Source organism: Trichomycterus rosablanca, chromosome 2 (genome assembly GCF_030014385.1).
Source record: "Trichomycterus rosablanca isolate fTriRos1 chromosome 2, fTriRos1.hap1, whole genome shotgun sequence".
NCBI lineage: Eukaryota > Metazoa > Chordata > Actinopteri > Siluriformes > Trichomycteridae > Trichomycterus > Trichomycterus rosablanca.
The window spans coordinates 52008283-52024780 of NC_085989.1; the positions used below are offsets into that span (position 1 = coordinate 52008283).

A 16498-nucleotide genomic window follows, 5' to 3' on the forward strand; every position below is an offset into this window, starting at 1 on the left:
GACTGTTGCATGCCCAGAGTGAAGCATGGGGGTGGATCAGTGATGGTTTGGGCTGCCATATCATGGCATTCCCTTGGCCCAATACTTGTGCTAGATGGGTGCGTCACTGCCAAGGACTACCGAACCATTCTGGAGGACCATGTGCATCCAATGGCGGTGCCGTGTATCAGGATGACAATGCACCAATACACACAGCAAGACTGGTGAAAGATTGGTTTGATGAACATGAAAGTGAAGTTGAACATCTCCCATGGCCTGCACAGTCACCAGATCTAAATATTATTGAGCCACTTTGGGGTGTTTTGGAGAAGCAAGTCAGGAAACGTTTTCCTCCACCAGCATCACGTAGTGACCTGGCCACTATCCTGCAAGAAGAATGGCTTAAAATCCCTCTGACCACTGTGCAGGACTTGTATATGTCATTTCCAAGACGAATTGACGCTGTATTGGCCGCAAAAAGAGGCCCTACACCATACTAATAAATTATTGTGGTCTAAAACCAGGTGTTTCAGTTATTTTGTCCAACCCCTGTATATATATGCAGCCATATGCATTTTGTCGCCTACACTTTGTGCAATGCAGATCAGCACTGTGTATGCAGAGACACACCCTGACAGCACTCTTTTTCCATCTCTGAGCAGGCACCATCAATCAGCCAGTAGAGATCGTAATTGCATTAGTTATAAGAGAAACCCTATCCGGCTTTTTAATATCCCTCCCATATCTGAACAACAGGCCAATCGTAGTGCATGTGGCCGCTCAGCCCAGCTGGCAGACAGAGCTGAGATTAGATACAATGTATTCAAGATGCCAGCTCTGGGTCCAGCATGTGTTTTTACCGCTGCACCACCTGAGCGGCGATTAAGGCTTGTTTGAATCTAATAGTTGCAATTAGCCTTTTTATATAGACTAACAATGTCAGAAACTGTGGTCAGTTATAACCTTCTAATTTCTTATTAGTGAACATATTACATACACATGTGTCCTTCACAGGTTTCTGTAATCTTTTGATCTAACTGTATATAATGTGGTCATTAATTAAGAGCAACAGCATGGAAAAGTGTTTAGAGTACAGAGGGAGTGAGGGATGGTTCATAATAAAACATGTAGAGTTTACTAGAGCGCCTCCTTGTGGCCATAAAAGCTTCTGACAATCTTGCAGCATCATTACAGCAACTAAATTAAACTTAAATAAATCAACAATTAAAGACACATTACAAAATGAAAGCTATGAATTTATATAAATAAAAAAAATCAGTTTTAATTTCAGGTCATACTGGCTTGTTTTGTGCTCACCAATGTGGCAGTAAGACGTTAATCTGACCCAAAACAGCGGCTCCACTTCATCAGTAATAGAAAAGTGAACTAATACTGTAACAGTGTTTAACATATTAGAGAAACAACACACACACATCAGTGATATTTCTATAATTATAGTTTATTTTTACTCTAATTAAACAGACTACAGTTGATGTGACTGAAGATCTGTGGAGTCTCTTCAGGTTGATCTTGAATATCATGGACAGGGATCTTCTGTGGTTGTTGGACTGCACTGGTGAGGATATTTTAGCACCAGAAGTTGATGTACAGCTGTGTGACACTACAAACATAATCAGGTCATATTAGCCAGTGTTTCATGTTCAGAATCACTGACTGTATTTAAACATTTAGAGTACTGATACATTAGGAGTGATGTACCATGATGCGCTGGTGCTGGTCTGCTAGTCTCCTCTCATCTACTGTCATTTACAGCACAGTGTACGATGTGCTGGAGCTTCTTGTGGTTCTGGTCCGATGGTCTGACAGGCTGTGAAAATGCAACTTGATCAGATTATAATTCAACTGTAAGTTTATTTAGAGATTAAGCAGAGAATTTAACATGTTCACCACTGACTTAATATTCCCAGCAGTCTCATGCAGCTAGCAAAGCACGTCAGCTGGGTTCATATATGGGTGCTGGTGAAGGATTGTGGTGTAGTGTGACTCTCCCTCAATAGTCCTACAGGCTGTGGAAATAAAACTGCATTAGTGCATCATTTTCTTCTTCTTCTGGCTGCTCCCATATTTAGGCGTGGCTGCCAGTGATATTTATTATATTTATTCTATTTTACCTTGTAGTCCTGCACACTAGCTATTGTGTTTTACTGCTTTCTTTACTGATATTGTTACAACCAGCCCAGTAACATAGTAAACTAGCACAGATGAACACGGTTCTTATAGCACCAATGATAATCTGTGTTCTGTCCTGCACCTCAGCCATCAGAACCCTGATTTCATTCCAACATCCCGTCAATAATAAACTTACAGCCGTTAATATTGTATGAGTGAGTGTATAAGGAGGGTCTAGGTGATGGTGTTATTATCTATGTGTGATGATGTTAAGTTAGTTTGCTCTTGTTTTACTGATAAGAGGGGAAATTTTAGCCAAATATAAAATATAAGTTTGGGATTTATGTGTGTGTGTGTGTGCGTGTGTGTGTGCGTGTGCGTGTGCGTGTGCGTGTGTGTGTGTGTGTTAGGGATTTAAAAGCATTTGATGTTCAGCAGCTGCAGTATTTCTGCCAACAGCTGTAATTCTTTTTCCAGCATCTTAGCCATCTTCTGCAGTTCCTCAGCCAGCAGTCGTGGTTCCTCAGCCAGCAGTCGTGGTTCTACAGCCAGCAGTCGTGGTTCCTCAGCCAGCAGTCGTGGTTCCTCAGCCAGCAGTCGTGGTTCTACAGCCAGCAGTTGTGGTTCTACAGCCAGCAGTCGTGGTTCTACAGCCAGCAGTCGTGGTTCCTCAGCCAGCAGTTGTGGTTCTTGTGGTTCTTTGGACAACAGCTGAGGTTCTTGATCAGGTTCCTTCCTGATGAAGCGCTGCTGGATGTATTTGGCTCTGATGTAAGATTCCACATCGTCCCTGAAGAACAGAGAAAAAAGCAGATAATAACACACACAGTGAGAGGCTTTAATAGTAGATGTTTGATCTGAAGGAATCTTTACAGTAACACGATTCATTTTACACACATGATCATTACAACCTAAGATTAACCAGCATTTTATTTTTATATTCAAACTGTTTTCTCAGTAAAGACAACAAATGAAACTGTACAGACTTAAATATCAACAGTTTCTAACTGGATAAGTTATTAAATACGTTTATTTGGAAGCTTAGTGATGGTGGACAACATGGACTAAGACCAGGACTGAGTTTTGATGGGTCTCAGTTGTTCACACAAGGACATTTTCTTTATTTTAAACTATTTAATGATGTTTTGAGTAACAGTTTTGCTTAAAAACAACTTTTCTTGTTACAGTTTCTACCAGAGGGGAGCGTTTTTTAATCCTGTATCTATCTGTACTGTGTATCAGTAGTTATTATTATATAAATAATATTATTATATAAATCCTGACCAGACTGCCAGTCCCTGCAGCTGTAGGTTTATGGAATGATCAGATTCTGCCATATTTTACCACAGGAAAGGAGTTTACGTCAGCAGCAGCCTTGTACTTCATCTACTCTGGCTGTACTCTATTACTGTTACTTTTCCGATTACTCTTCATATCATTGTCATTTACAGACCACCTGGCGCACTGGGAGACTTCATAGAAGAGCTGGATGTTCTTCTGAGTTTCTTCCCTTCAGATGGAACTCCTCTGACTCTTCTTGGTGACTTTAATCTCCCTACACTTCAGTCCTCCTGTCTTCTTCCTCTTCTTTCATCTTTCGACCTCCTCTTTAACCACAGCCCTCCGACACACAAATAAGGCAATCTTCTGGACCTGGTCTTCAGCCGTCCAGCTTCTGTTCTGGACCTCACTGTCACCCCACTCCACCTCTCTGACCATCACTTTGTGTCCTTCTCTCTCTGTCTCCCAACTCTTCCTACCTCCAACCACACTTTCACCCTTACAACACGCCCCAATCTTCACTCTTTATCTTCCTCCCTGCTGATCTCCAACATCCTAACTTCACTACCTAACCCTGACATGCTTGCTACCCTTCCACTAAACTCCGCAACTAATACTCTACTCTCTTCTCTCTCAACGTCCCTCGATCAGCTCTGTCCTCCTACCCTCAAACGAGGAAAACCTTCTCACCCTGCTCCTTGGCTTTCAGATGCACTGCGCAGCAACAAAAGAGAATTAAGGGCAGCTGAGAGAAAGTGGAGGAAATCTAAGCTTGGTGTTGATCTCCACTCCTACCACGATCTGCTGTCCAGGTTCTCATCTGACGTGACTGCTGCAAAAACATCTTTTTACCAAGCCAAGCTTGAACAATCTGCTGCTGACCCACGTAAGCTTCATGCTATCTTTTCCTCTCTTCTAAACCCTCCTCCTCCTCCCCCTTCTGCCTCTCTCACTGCTACTGACTTTTCAACATTCTTTCAGGACAAGATCGACAAAATCAATCAATCCTTCTCTCCGACTGACCCACTTTCAACTGACCCTCAACCCACCAACACACTCACCAGCTTCACCCCACTCACCATGGATGAGGTTACACAGCTCCTCTCATCCAGCAATCCCACTACATGCACACTTGACCCTATACCATCCACCATCCTCAAAGACATCTCACAGGACCTAATCCCCTTCATCACACCCATCATCAACAACTCCCTGACATCAGGTGTTGTCCCTACTGCTTTTAAGAAGGCCCAGGTCATTCCCCTTCTTAAGAAACCTACACTAGACACTACAGACATTAACAACTACACTCCTCTCTTTTCTATTCAAAATTCTTGAACGTGCTGTCTATAACCAACTATCTGCCTTTCTCACTCAGAATGACCTCCATGATCCGTACCAGTCTGGCTTCAAGGCAGCGCATTCTACGGAAACAGCTCTTGTAGCGGTTACTGAGAAGCTTCATGCAGCCAAAGCAGCCAAACTGTCATCTGTCCTTATTCTTCTTGACCTCTCTGCAGCCTTCGACACAGTGAATCACAGCATTCTCTTGTCCACTCTCTCCAACCTTGGAGTAACAGGTTCAGCATGGCAATGGATGGCCTCCTACCTGGAAGGGCGCTCCTACCAAGTGTCATGGAGGGGATCCATATCTCCCCCATGCACTCTCTCAACCGGTGTTCCTCAGGGCTCTGTACTTGGCCCACTTCTTTTCTCTATCTACACCCGCTCTCTGGGCAAGGTCATAGCCTCCCATGGCTTCTCCTACCACTCCTATGCAGATGACACTCAGCTCGTTCTGTCATTTCCTCCTTCAGACACGCAAGTCTCAGCTCGCATCTCAGCATGTCTGCAAGATATCTCACAATGGATGTCGGCTCATCATCTAAAACTTAATCCCAGCAAGACAGAGATGTTGCTCATTCCTGGAGATCAGTCTCCAACCCAGGACCTAGTAATTTCTCTGGATGACTTCCAGATCAGACCATCTGATAAGGTAAGAAGTCTTGGTGTTGTCCTTGATAACCAGCTGACATTCTCTCCTCATATAGCCAACATGACCAGATCGTGTTGGTTCCTCCTGTACAACATCAGGGAGATTCGTCCATTTCTCTCCAGGGAAGCTACCCAGATTCTGGTCCAATCACTTGTAATCTCACGTTGTTAGATTAGTAGTTGGACTATTGCAACTCCCTTCTGGCTGGAGCTCCCATGTCCACGATTAAACCCTTACAGCTCATTCAAAATGCAGCTGCACGTCTGGTTTTTAACCAACCCAAACACCACCACATCACCCCACTGCTACGTTCTCTTCACTGGCTTCCTATAGCTGCACGCATTCAGTTTAAAACACTGACGCTCACCTACAAAGCCAAAAATGGACCAGCCCCAAGCTACCTTCGTGGCCTAATCAAACCCCGCTCTGTACCACGCAACCTCCGAGCCTCTAGTCTCGCTCGACTTAAGCCCCCATCCAGGACTAAAGGAAGACAAGCATCAAGGCTGTTCTCTGTTCTAGCGCTGAAGTGGTGGAATGAACTTCCTATGTTTGTCCGAACATCTGAGTCTCTTGCCGTCTTTAAAAAACGATGAAAAACCTTCATCACCTTTTTACTAAACACTTAGACTGACTTGTACTTATTTACTAACATTTTGTTCCATTCTTTTCCATTAAAAAAAAAAAAAAAAAAAAAACACACCAAAGTGCCTTTTAACAGGTTTTAGCAGATTTGTGTTCTTTGACTGTTGTTTGACCTAAACTTGAGAAATGAAATGTTCACTATAGAAGCACTTCTGTAAGTCGTTATGGTATGGGGTGTCAGTACCAGGGTCTGTCATGGTATGGGGACGTGTCAGTACCAGGGTCTGTCATGGTATGGGGGCGTGTCAGTGCCAGGGTCTGTCATGGTATGGAGTGTCAGTGCTAGGGTCTGTCATGGTATGGGGGGTGTCAGTACCAGGGTCTGTCATGGTATGGTGTCAGTACCAGGGTCTGTCATGATATGGGGGTGTGTCAGTACCAGGGTCTGTCATGGTATGGGGGTGTATCAGTACCAGGGTCTGTCATGGTATGGGGGTGTGTCAGTACCAGGGTCTGTCATGGTATGGGGGTGTGTCAGTACCAGGGTCTGTCATGGTATGGGGGTCCTCTAGACTAATTAGCTCCAGCTGCCCCCTATTTAGAAGGGGCGCTGGAGAACAGACATTGGAGATTATTTTTCTGGTAACTCTGTTGGTTCTGAATTCTGTTGGTTCTGAATTCTGTTGGTTCTGAATTCTGTTTTGCCTTGCTCCTGTCTGTCATATTCGGTCGGTCTGTTTGGTTTGTTTTGCTCATGTCTTGTTTGTCCTTGTTCCTGTCCATTACCTTAGTTCATGTTAAGTATTTAGCTCCGTTAGCCTGTTTTGCCAGTAATCCTGTTCAGCCCATTAGCCTGTTTTGTCTGTTATTTCTGTTTACCCTGTGTTTAGTCTGTTTAACCTTTGTTAGTCAGCCTTTGCCTTTAGTCCTGTTTAATCTTGTTTAGTCTTGTCTAGTTCTTGTTTAGATTAGGGTGTAGGTTTCATGTGTGTTTATTTTAGCTTTAGTTAGTTTAGCATTCATCTTTGTTTGTAAGTTTAGCATTCAGCAGTTAGCTTAGCATATGTTGTGTTTGGTTTTCTATACCCTTGTCTTGTTCTAACCTGCCTTGTCTTGTTATTAAATAATATAAGTTTATACATCTCTGCGTGTGTGTCCGCCCCTCTTGTTCCGTCACAGCCCATAAGCATTACATGTTGTGGATTTAATTTTGGACTGATTCGCTTATTGACTGTCATTTACCATCAGTCTTCACCTGGAATGAAATGAACATGTGTTTATAAATAAAAAAAATCTACACAACAAAATAAGTGGCTGTGATTAAATTTTAATTTAAAAATCTGATGAAAATCAGAAGCGCCATCGGGGGCCGCCATCTCAGCAACAGGAGCGCCATCGGGGGACTCCAACACAGGAACAGGAGCGCCATCGGGGGGCGCCAACTCGGAAACAGAAGCGCCAACAGGGGGCACCAACTCTGGAACAGGAGCGCCCTTAGGGAGCACCAACTCAGGAACAGAAGTGCCGTCGAAGGACACCAACTCGGGAACAGGAGTGCCATCAGGGGGCACCAACTCGGGAACAGGAGCGCCGTCGAGGAGCACCAACTCTGGAACAGGCGCGCCATCAGGAGGCACCAACTCAGGAACAGGAGCGTCGTCGAGGGACGCCTGTAGCGAACCCAGCTGATTAATGGTCAAAACTCGAAAACTGATGATTCATGGAGATTTATTGTCTTTAATTCCAGAATTCACCGTAAGAGCTAAGTTAAACAAAACAAAATAAATAGTTCACAATTACTGTCTGTACAGAAACAATACACATATAACAGCATGTTTTAGTGTAAAACAACTCAGTTCACAATCACACTTTCTCATAAATGAAAAACCCATAAACCATCTTCACTCAAATGCCCTTAACCCACCAAGATAAGCAGAAAATATGTTCGCTTATATATATATTTATATTTCAAAGTAAGCTTATGACATGAAGCACCTTGTACTGTGAATTAACTATATAAACAATAAAAATATATATATATACAGTGTATCACAAAAGTGAGTACACCCCTCACATTTCTGCAGATATTTAAGTATATCTTTTCATGGGACAACACTGACAAAATGACACTTTGACACAATGAAAAGTAGTCTGTGTGCAGCTTATATAACAGTGTAAATTTATTCTTCCCTCAAAATAACTCAATATACAGCCATTAATGTCTAAACCACCGGCAACAAAAGTGAGTACACCCCTAAGAGACTACACCCCTAAATGTCCAAATTGAGCACTGCTTGTCATTTTCCCTCCAAAATGTCATGTGATTTGTTAGTGTTACTAGGTCTCAGGTGTGCATAGGGAGCAGGTGTGTTCAATTTAGTAGTACAGCTCTCACACTCTCTCATACTGGTCACTGAAAGTTCCAACATGGCACCTCATGGCAAAGAACTCTCTGAGGATCTTAAAAGACGAATTGTTGCGCTACATGAAGATGGCCAAGGCTACAAGAAGATTGCCAACACCCTGAAACTGAGCTGCAGCACAGTGGCCAAGATCATCCAGCGTTTTAAAAGAGCAGGGTCCACTCAGAACAGACCTCGCGTTGGTCGTCCAAAGAAGCTGAGTGGACGTGCTCAGCATCACATCCAACTGCTGTCTTTGAAATATAGGCGCAGGAGTGCTGTCAGCATTGCTGCAGAGATTGAAAAGGTGGGGGGTCAGCCTGTCAGTGCTCAGACCATACGCCACACACTACATCAAATTGGTCTGCATGGCTGTCACCCCAGAAGGAAGCCTTTTCCGAAGTCTCTACACAAGAAAGCCCGCAAACAGTTTGCTGAAGTCATGTAAACAAAGGACATGGATTACTGGAACCATGTCCTATGGTCTGATGAGACCAAGATTAATTTGTTTGGTTCAGATGGTCTCAAGCATGTGTGGCGGCAATCAGGTGAGGAGTACAAAGATAAGTGTGTCATGCCTACAGTCAAGCATGGTGGTGGGAATGCCATGGTCTGGGGCTGCATGAGTGCAGCAGGTGTTGGGGAGTTACATTTCATTGAGGGACACATGAACTCCAATATGTACTGTGAAATACTGAAGCAGAGCATGATCCCCTCCCTCCGGAAACTGGGTCGCAGGGCAGTGTTCCAGCATGATAATGACCCCAAACACACCTCTAAGACGACCACTGCTTCATTGAAGAGGCTGAAGGTAAAGGTGATGGACTGGCCAAGCATGTCTCCAGACCTAAACCCAATAGAACATCTTTGGGGCATCCTCAAGCGGAAGGTGGAGGAGCGCAAAGTCTCGAATATCCGCCAGCTCCGTGATGTCGTCATGGAGGAGTGGAAAAGCATTCCAGTGGCAACCTGTGAAGCTCTGGTAAACTCCATGCCCAGGAGAGTTAAGGCAGTTCTGGGAAATAATGGTGGCCACACAAAATATTGACACTTCAGGAACTTTCACTAAGGGGTGTACTCACTTTTGTTGCTGGTGGTTTAGACATTAATGGCTGTATATTGAGTTATTTTGAGGGAAGAATAAAATTACACTGTTATATAAGCTGCACACAGACTACTTTTCATTGTGTCAAAGTGTCATTTTGTCAGTGTTGTCCCATGAAAAGATATACTTAAATATCTGCAGAAATGTGAGGGGTGTACTCACTTTTGTGATACACTGTATACCTTGTTCGCCATTCAACTAGGTGCTATTTTTACCGTTTCTGAGTACCTTCCAGCATCTGTCTACCACCGTCTTTTCCCTCCAACTGTTTCTTTTTTGCGCGTAAACAGAAACCGCATGAGTGAAACAACAGCATGAATGCAACAACAGCATGAATGCAACAGCAGCATTTACCAAAATAAGAGTCTTTACCTTTTGACATAAACCCAAAATCTGAAACTGAATACTTAAGAACATAAATGTAAAAACAAAACAATCTTTAAGGATCCTTTACACTCCCACCAATCACAAATACAATATACTTTGAACCATTTCACAGTCATGAGTGATTTCTATAGAAGCCTTATAAGGAGCCTTATGAACAGTAATGAGTATACATATGATATGAAATGTGAGTCACACTTTATTTACATCTTACACACAACTGTTAGACCTAGACTTTATGCTTAGAAAAGAAAAACAGAACCTTATTCGGTCTCCAATAGGAGTACAAGCTTCTGAATGGGGCGCTCAACTATGGATGGCGTGCTGAGGCGCTCACCATTTTTACTTAATGTCCGATCACCAAGTTTTATTTTAACTCTCCTTACTAGCCCATCTTTGTCAATAGTGTTTTCCAAGATCCTACCCAGTCGCCACTCATTTCTTGGCAAGTTGTCATCTTTCACCAACACTATGTCGCCAATCTGCAAATTCCTTCTTGGTACATGCCAGCGCTGCCTAGTTGCAATGTTTGCAAGATATTCCTTTCACCAGCGACACCAAAACTGCTCCGTCAGGTATTGAACATGTCGCCACCTTTTCCGTGCATACACATCTTCCTTGACGAATGTGCCTGGTGGAGGCAGAGGTGTAGTGCGCTTTAAGGTAAGCAAGTGATTAGGAGTGAGGGGCTCCAAGCTATTTGGATCACTGAGGTTGTCAACAGTTAAGGGGCGATTGTTTACAATTGCCATTGCCTCATAGAGGAATGCCCGTAAAGAAGAGTCATCTAGTCTACCTGAGGAGAGTGAAAGTGTATTATTTAGGACAGCTCTTATCGTCCTGATCTGCCACTCCCATACTCCACCAGCATGACTTGAGTGGGGTGCATTCATAGAGAATTCACACTGCTCCTGTGCAAGAAAGGCAGTCAGTCTTTCTGTGTCAATTTCATTTAGAGCTTTCTTCAGTTCATTTTTGGCCCCCACGAAATTGCTTCCTTGATCAGACTTGATCTGACGTACTGTTCCTCTTATGGCAATAAAACAGCGCAGACCATTGATAAAAGCGTCTGTTGACATGTCTGTAAGCATTTCTAGGTGAACAGCACGAGAGCAGAAACAGGTAAATAGGAGACCATACCTTTTGTGGATGCTTCGACCTTGCTTTGTCAGAAAAGGACCAAAACAGTCCATTTCACAATAAGTAAATGGTGGTGATGGTTCCAACCGCTCTGGCGGAAGATCAGCCATTTTCTGCTCCTCTATAGGTCTTCTTTGCTTCCTACAGGTAATGCACTTGTGAACAAAGGATGCGACAGTCCTATTGATGCCTGGAATCCAAAAGCCATTGGATCTAATCTCATTTATTGTAAAACCTTTGCCTTGATGGTGGACCTTTTCATGGTAGTGAGAAATGATCATTTTTGTGATGGGGTGATTTTTAGGAAGAATTGCAGGGTGTTTGAATGAATTAGGAAAGGAGGAATCACGAAGTCTCCCTCCCACCTTGAGCACACCATCCTTATCTATGAAGGCATTAACAGAGTGCAATTCATGGTGAGATGGCAGAGAGGTTCCTTTGCTTATTCTCTTCAGCTTACTTTGATAGACCTGTCCCTGCAGAGCCTTGATTATGACACGTTGTGCATTTTCACGTTCAGTCACAGTAGTTAAGCTGTTAGATTTGTCTTTGTTGATTCGTCTGAGGATTCGTGCAACTGCTTGTATAGCTCTCGACCAAGAAGAGAAGTTGGACAAACGATCTATCAGGCTTAGGTGCTCTGCAGCTTCCGTGTTCAAGGTATGAACCACTTTGATTTCTGGTTTCCTTGGGTGGTAAACCCCATGATGAGGAATGTACCATTTCTCACCTTCTATTCCTTCATTTTTTACTTCTTCTGCATCTCCTCTCTCGATGACCTCATTCATGAACATGACATAATGTTTCTTATGTGTCTCGTCTCTTAACAGCTTTCTTTTGAGATGATTTAGTCTTATCATAGCAAGCTGTCTATTGCAAGGCAGAATCGGTCTTTCCTTAAAGGGCAAGGGCATCTCATAATGACCTTGAACATTTTTCCTTATGCCCTCCTTTAGTTTGTTCAGAAAAAGAACATCTTCCTGAGACACTCTTCTGCTTGCATCATTGATGTCCTTAAAATCAGACTCCAAAATTCGAACTGCATCTGCTGGGGTGACTGGGGGAAGCTCCCTGACAGCCACACGATGACGCACATTATTGGCTTTAGGTAAGTCAAGATATGGCAATGTACATCCCACAATGCTCCACCCTAAATCAGTTTGCACGGCATATGGTTCTTCTGGCCCACCTACAATTACTTTCCTTGGTGCCAAGGCCCTTGAGCAGTTATAGCCTATTAAAAGGCCAACTTCACAATCTTTCAGTGGTGGGATTTCATCTACAATGGCTTCAAGATGTTTCCAGCGCTTTGCTGTGTCGCTGGTAGGGATATGGGCCCGATTTACTGGTATGCAATTCTTGGTGTACACAGGAGGCAGGTCAATGTGAGCAGCAGAGTTATAACCTCTGACGCGAAGCCCTGATGCCCTTTCGCTCTTTAGAACTGTGTCCTTACCAATCATGGTGGTTAATTTCAGCCTTACTGGATGAGTGTCTACTTGTATGCCATTGCTCACCTCTTGGTCGATGAATGTAGTATCACTCTGTGTGTCAAGTAGAGCATATTCAATTTTTCAGAATTTGGACTGTTCTTTGACGAGACCCATACAGGCACAATCATTGAAGTGCTAATTGACTGATCTTCTCTAGCCACATTGAGAGGAACGGCGTTCACTGCCTCACTGGTATTTGCTTGTGTTGGGGCCATGGGGGATGCTAATGACTCATTTTTTACATAGGTATTGTCATGAAGACATGTGGGGTGCCTTCCTTTGCAGGTGCTGCATAGGAGACGATGACGGCAGTCTCTTGCACTATGCCCAGGCTTTAAACAACCATAACAGAGTTTCTTCTCCTGGACAAATTTCCGACGCTCTTCTAGAGGCTTTGTTGTGAATGCAGAGCAATTGTGAAGCTGATGTTTGTTGTCTTGACAAAGCATGCAGATCTGTTTAGCGGGTGGCTTTGCTAACCTCTGATTGTCTGTATTTGTTTGAGTGCTGAAAACACTGGCCTTGTTTCTTTTGACATTCCTGAGGGTTCTTTCCTCTGGAGCAGGTTTTGAAGAATGGAGAGCATATAAAGAGGTTATTGGATTACAGGCAACCTCTGCTTCTGTAGACACAAACCTAGCAAATTCCTGAAAGGTAGGAAACTCTTGACTTTCATTCAGCGAATGTGTAACTTGTCTAATCCAACTGGAAGCTGCCCAGTCTGGCGGTTTCTGCACAAGCTTCTGATTTTCTTCACAATCATTTAATATTTGGAGACCCTTAACGTGAGGCATGGAATCCAAACAGGCATTCAGAAAGTCAGAAAACTCCTGCAGTGCAATGGCATCCTTGTGTTGAATTTTTGGCCAGGTTGCAAGCCTTTCTCTAAATGCCCTTTGTATGACGAATGGCTGGCCGTATCGATGGTCCAATTTTTTCCAAGCATCTTGATAAGCTTCAGAATCATTTCTGTAAAAGACACCATCAAGGGTCTTACGAGCTGGACCACCTACATACCTTTTTAGATAGTACAGCTTATCAGCAAAGGAAACACTCTTTCGATCAATGAGTGACATAAAGGAGTTTTTCCACTCAACAAACTGAATTGGATCACCACTGAAGACAAAAGGTTCTGGCACTGGAAGCCTATTGAGGGCCATGCTGTCTTGAAAGGCCTGAGCAAGGGGAGACATGTCTGTCTGTGGTGCTGTAGCTACGACATTGGATGACTGTTGGAAGGAGGGTTGATTCATGTCTTGTTCTTTCTTTGGTTCACATGAGTTACTAGTTTTGCATACCATTTCTTGGCTGTAGACCCCTAGCCTAGCCTGAGCTGCCTTTAGATCCTTCTCTGCCTGTAACCGTTCTAGTTCACGTTTTTGAGCTTCGAGAGCCTGTTTATGTTGTTCTTCCAAATGTTGGATCTTTTCCTTTTGTCTATTTTCTTCCAGTAACACTTCATACATAGCTTCCTTAGCTGCCACATCTGCTGCAGCATCTGCACACTTAGCTGCCAAGCATGAAGTCACAGAATGATGACTGAAGTAATGACTAGAATGAGTGCTGGACTTGTGGCTCACTTGTGAGACAGTAGATCCATAAATGGAACGAGCATGGTCACAATCAAGCAGTGTGTGAAGACGACTTATTTCCCTATCGGCATCAAACTCTCCATTTACACCTGTTATCCTTTCATATATGATTTTGATAATATCTGCTGTTACTGACATACATGCATCAACTTGTCGTCGTATTTCAGGGGGAGGTGCCATGTGATGCCTAATTTCATCATAAATGAACGTAACATCATTTCTTGCCTTCTCTAGATTGTCGACTATAACAGTCAACTGGCTGTCTGAAATGTCCGATTTGAGCTGCTGGCGTGCATCTCTGGCCTGAGTTTTCCATTGGTTATACATGGAAACAAATTTCCTTTCCCTTTTGTGAGCTTCCTCTTTTTGAAGGGAGAGCATTTTCTCTGTAGGTTTATGTGTTCGTTCTGAGCGGCGAGGTAAACTGGATTCTTTTTGAGATTCTTGAAAATGACTTGCGGTTTGCTTCTCAAGCTGTTTGGAGTTCAGACAAGGAGTCACTGGCTCTGTCATTTTACCTCTAATATGTGTCACAGTTTAACAAAATGAAAGTACAGTAGTGCATAAAGCAATGATCAATACACAAATCAGAACAGTATAAAGAACTGTAAGCAATTAACCGTTACAAAATAGATAGACCACATTAAAATGCACTATTAGGTGTCCATGAAATGATTATCCATGAATTGTTAATTAGGATTTTTAAATATATGTCCGTTTCCCAAAGTCACAAATACTTGGATTAATATGTGTCCATTTACCAATATGTGCACAACTTCTGTTTTACCAAAGTCACAAAAAGAGTTGGGCAAAGTCACTGTGACTTGAGAAGATTTACTATTTAGCTCTCACCTTGCAGATAATACTCACGATTTTGTTCATTACAACCATTCATAGCCGTGACATACAGTACTTTTGACCATCACACCAGATCCATTACGCCTGCTTTCAGTAGGGGGCGCAAAGTCACCACTAAAGACCTTGCGTTAATCCTTGGGAGGATTGGAAGTCAGCAACGCCAAATGAAGAGCCACCATTGGAAACCTTTCGTCGCTAACCCCAGCCTTGTGTGCAGCAGCCGTCAGGATTGATGAGGGTCAAGCTCTTACTGTAGCGAACCCAGCTGATTAATGGTCAAAACTCGAAAACTGATGATTCATGGAGATTTATTGTCTTTAATTCCAGAATTCACCGTAAGAGCTAAGTTAAACAAAACAAAATAAATAGTTCACAATTACTGTCTGTACAGAAACAATACACATATAACAGCATGTTTTAGTGTAAAACAACTCAGTTCACAATCACACTTTCTCATAAATGAAAAACCCATAAACCATCTTCACTCAAATGCCCTTAACCCACCAAGATAAGCAGAAAATATGTTCGCTTATATATATATACAGTGTATCACAAAAGTGAGTACACCCCTCACATTTCTGCAGATATTGAAGTATATCTTTTCATGGGACAACACTGACAAAATGACACTTTGACACAATGAAAAGTAGTCTGTGTGCAGCTTATATAACAGTGTAAATTTATTCTTCCCTCAAAATAACTAAATATACAGCCATTAATGTCTAAACCACCGGCAACAAAAGTGAGTACACCCCTAAGAGACTACACCCCTAAATGTCCAAATTGAGCACTGCTTGTCATTTTCCCTCCAAAATGTCATGTGATTTGTTAGTGTTACTAGGTCTCAGGTGTGCATAGGGAGCAGGTGTGTTCAATTTAGTAGTACAGCTCTCACACTCTCTCATACTGGTCACTGAAAGTTCCAACATGGCACCTCATGGCAAAGAACTCTCTGAGGATCTTAAAAGACGAATTGTTGCGCTACATGAAGATGGCCAAGGCTACAAGAAGATTGCCAACACCCTGAAACTGAGCTGCAGCACAGTGGCCAAGATCATCCAGCGTTTTAAAAGAGCAGAGTCCACTCAGAACAGACCTCGCGTTGGTCGTCCAAAGAAGCTTAGTGCACGTGCTCAGCGTCACATCCAACTGCTGTCTTTGAAAGATAGGCGCAGGAGTGCTGTCAGCATTGCTGCAGAGATTGAAAAGGTGGGGGGTCAGCCTGTCAGTGCTCAGACCATACGCCGCACACTACATCAAATTGGTCTGCATGGCTGTCACCCCAGAAGGAAGCCTCTTCTGAAGTCTCTACACAAGAAAGCCCGCAAACAGTTTGCTGAAGACATGTCAACAAAGGACATGGATTACTGGAACCATGTCCTATGGTCTGATGAGACCAAGATTAATTTGTTTGGTTCAGATGGTCTCAAGCATGTGTGGCGGCAATCAGGTGAGGAGTACAAAGATAAGTGTGTCATGCCTACAGTCAAGCATGGTGGTGGGAATGCCATGGTCTGGGGCTGCATGAGTGCAGCAGGTGTTGGGGAGTTACA

At 43.2% G+C, this 16498-nt stretch overlaps 1 long non-coding RNA gene across 1 annotated transcript; it reads right to left on the reverse strand.

Annotated features, from left to right (window-relative positions):
• Window positions 1–1449: 1449 nt before the first annotated feature.
• LOC134335336 (uncharacterized) lies at window positions 1450–2120 on the reverse strand. Its single transcript, XR_010015572.1, has 3 exons — window positions 1895–2120; window positions 1699–1807; window positions 1450–1600 (listed from the first exon to the last, which is right to left on the reverse strand). It is a non-coding gene; the product is annotated as an uncharacterized LOC134335336 (long non-coding RNA).
• Window positions 2121–16498: the final 14378 nt, after the last annotated feature.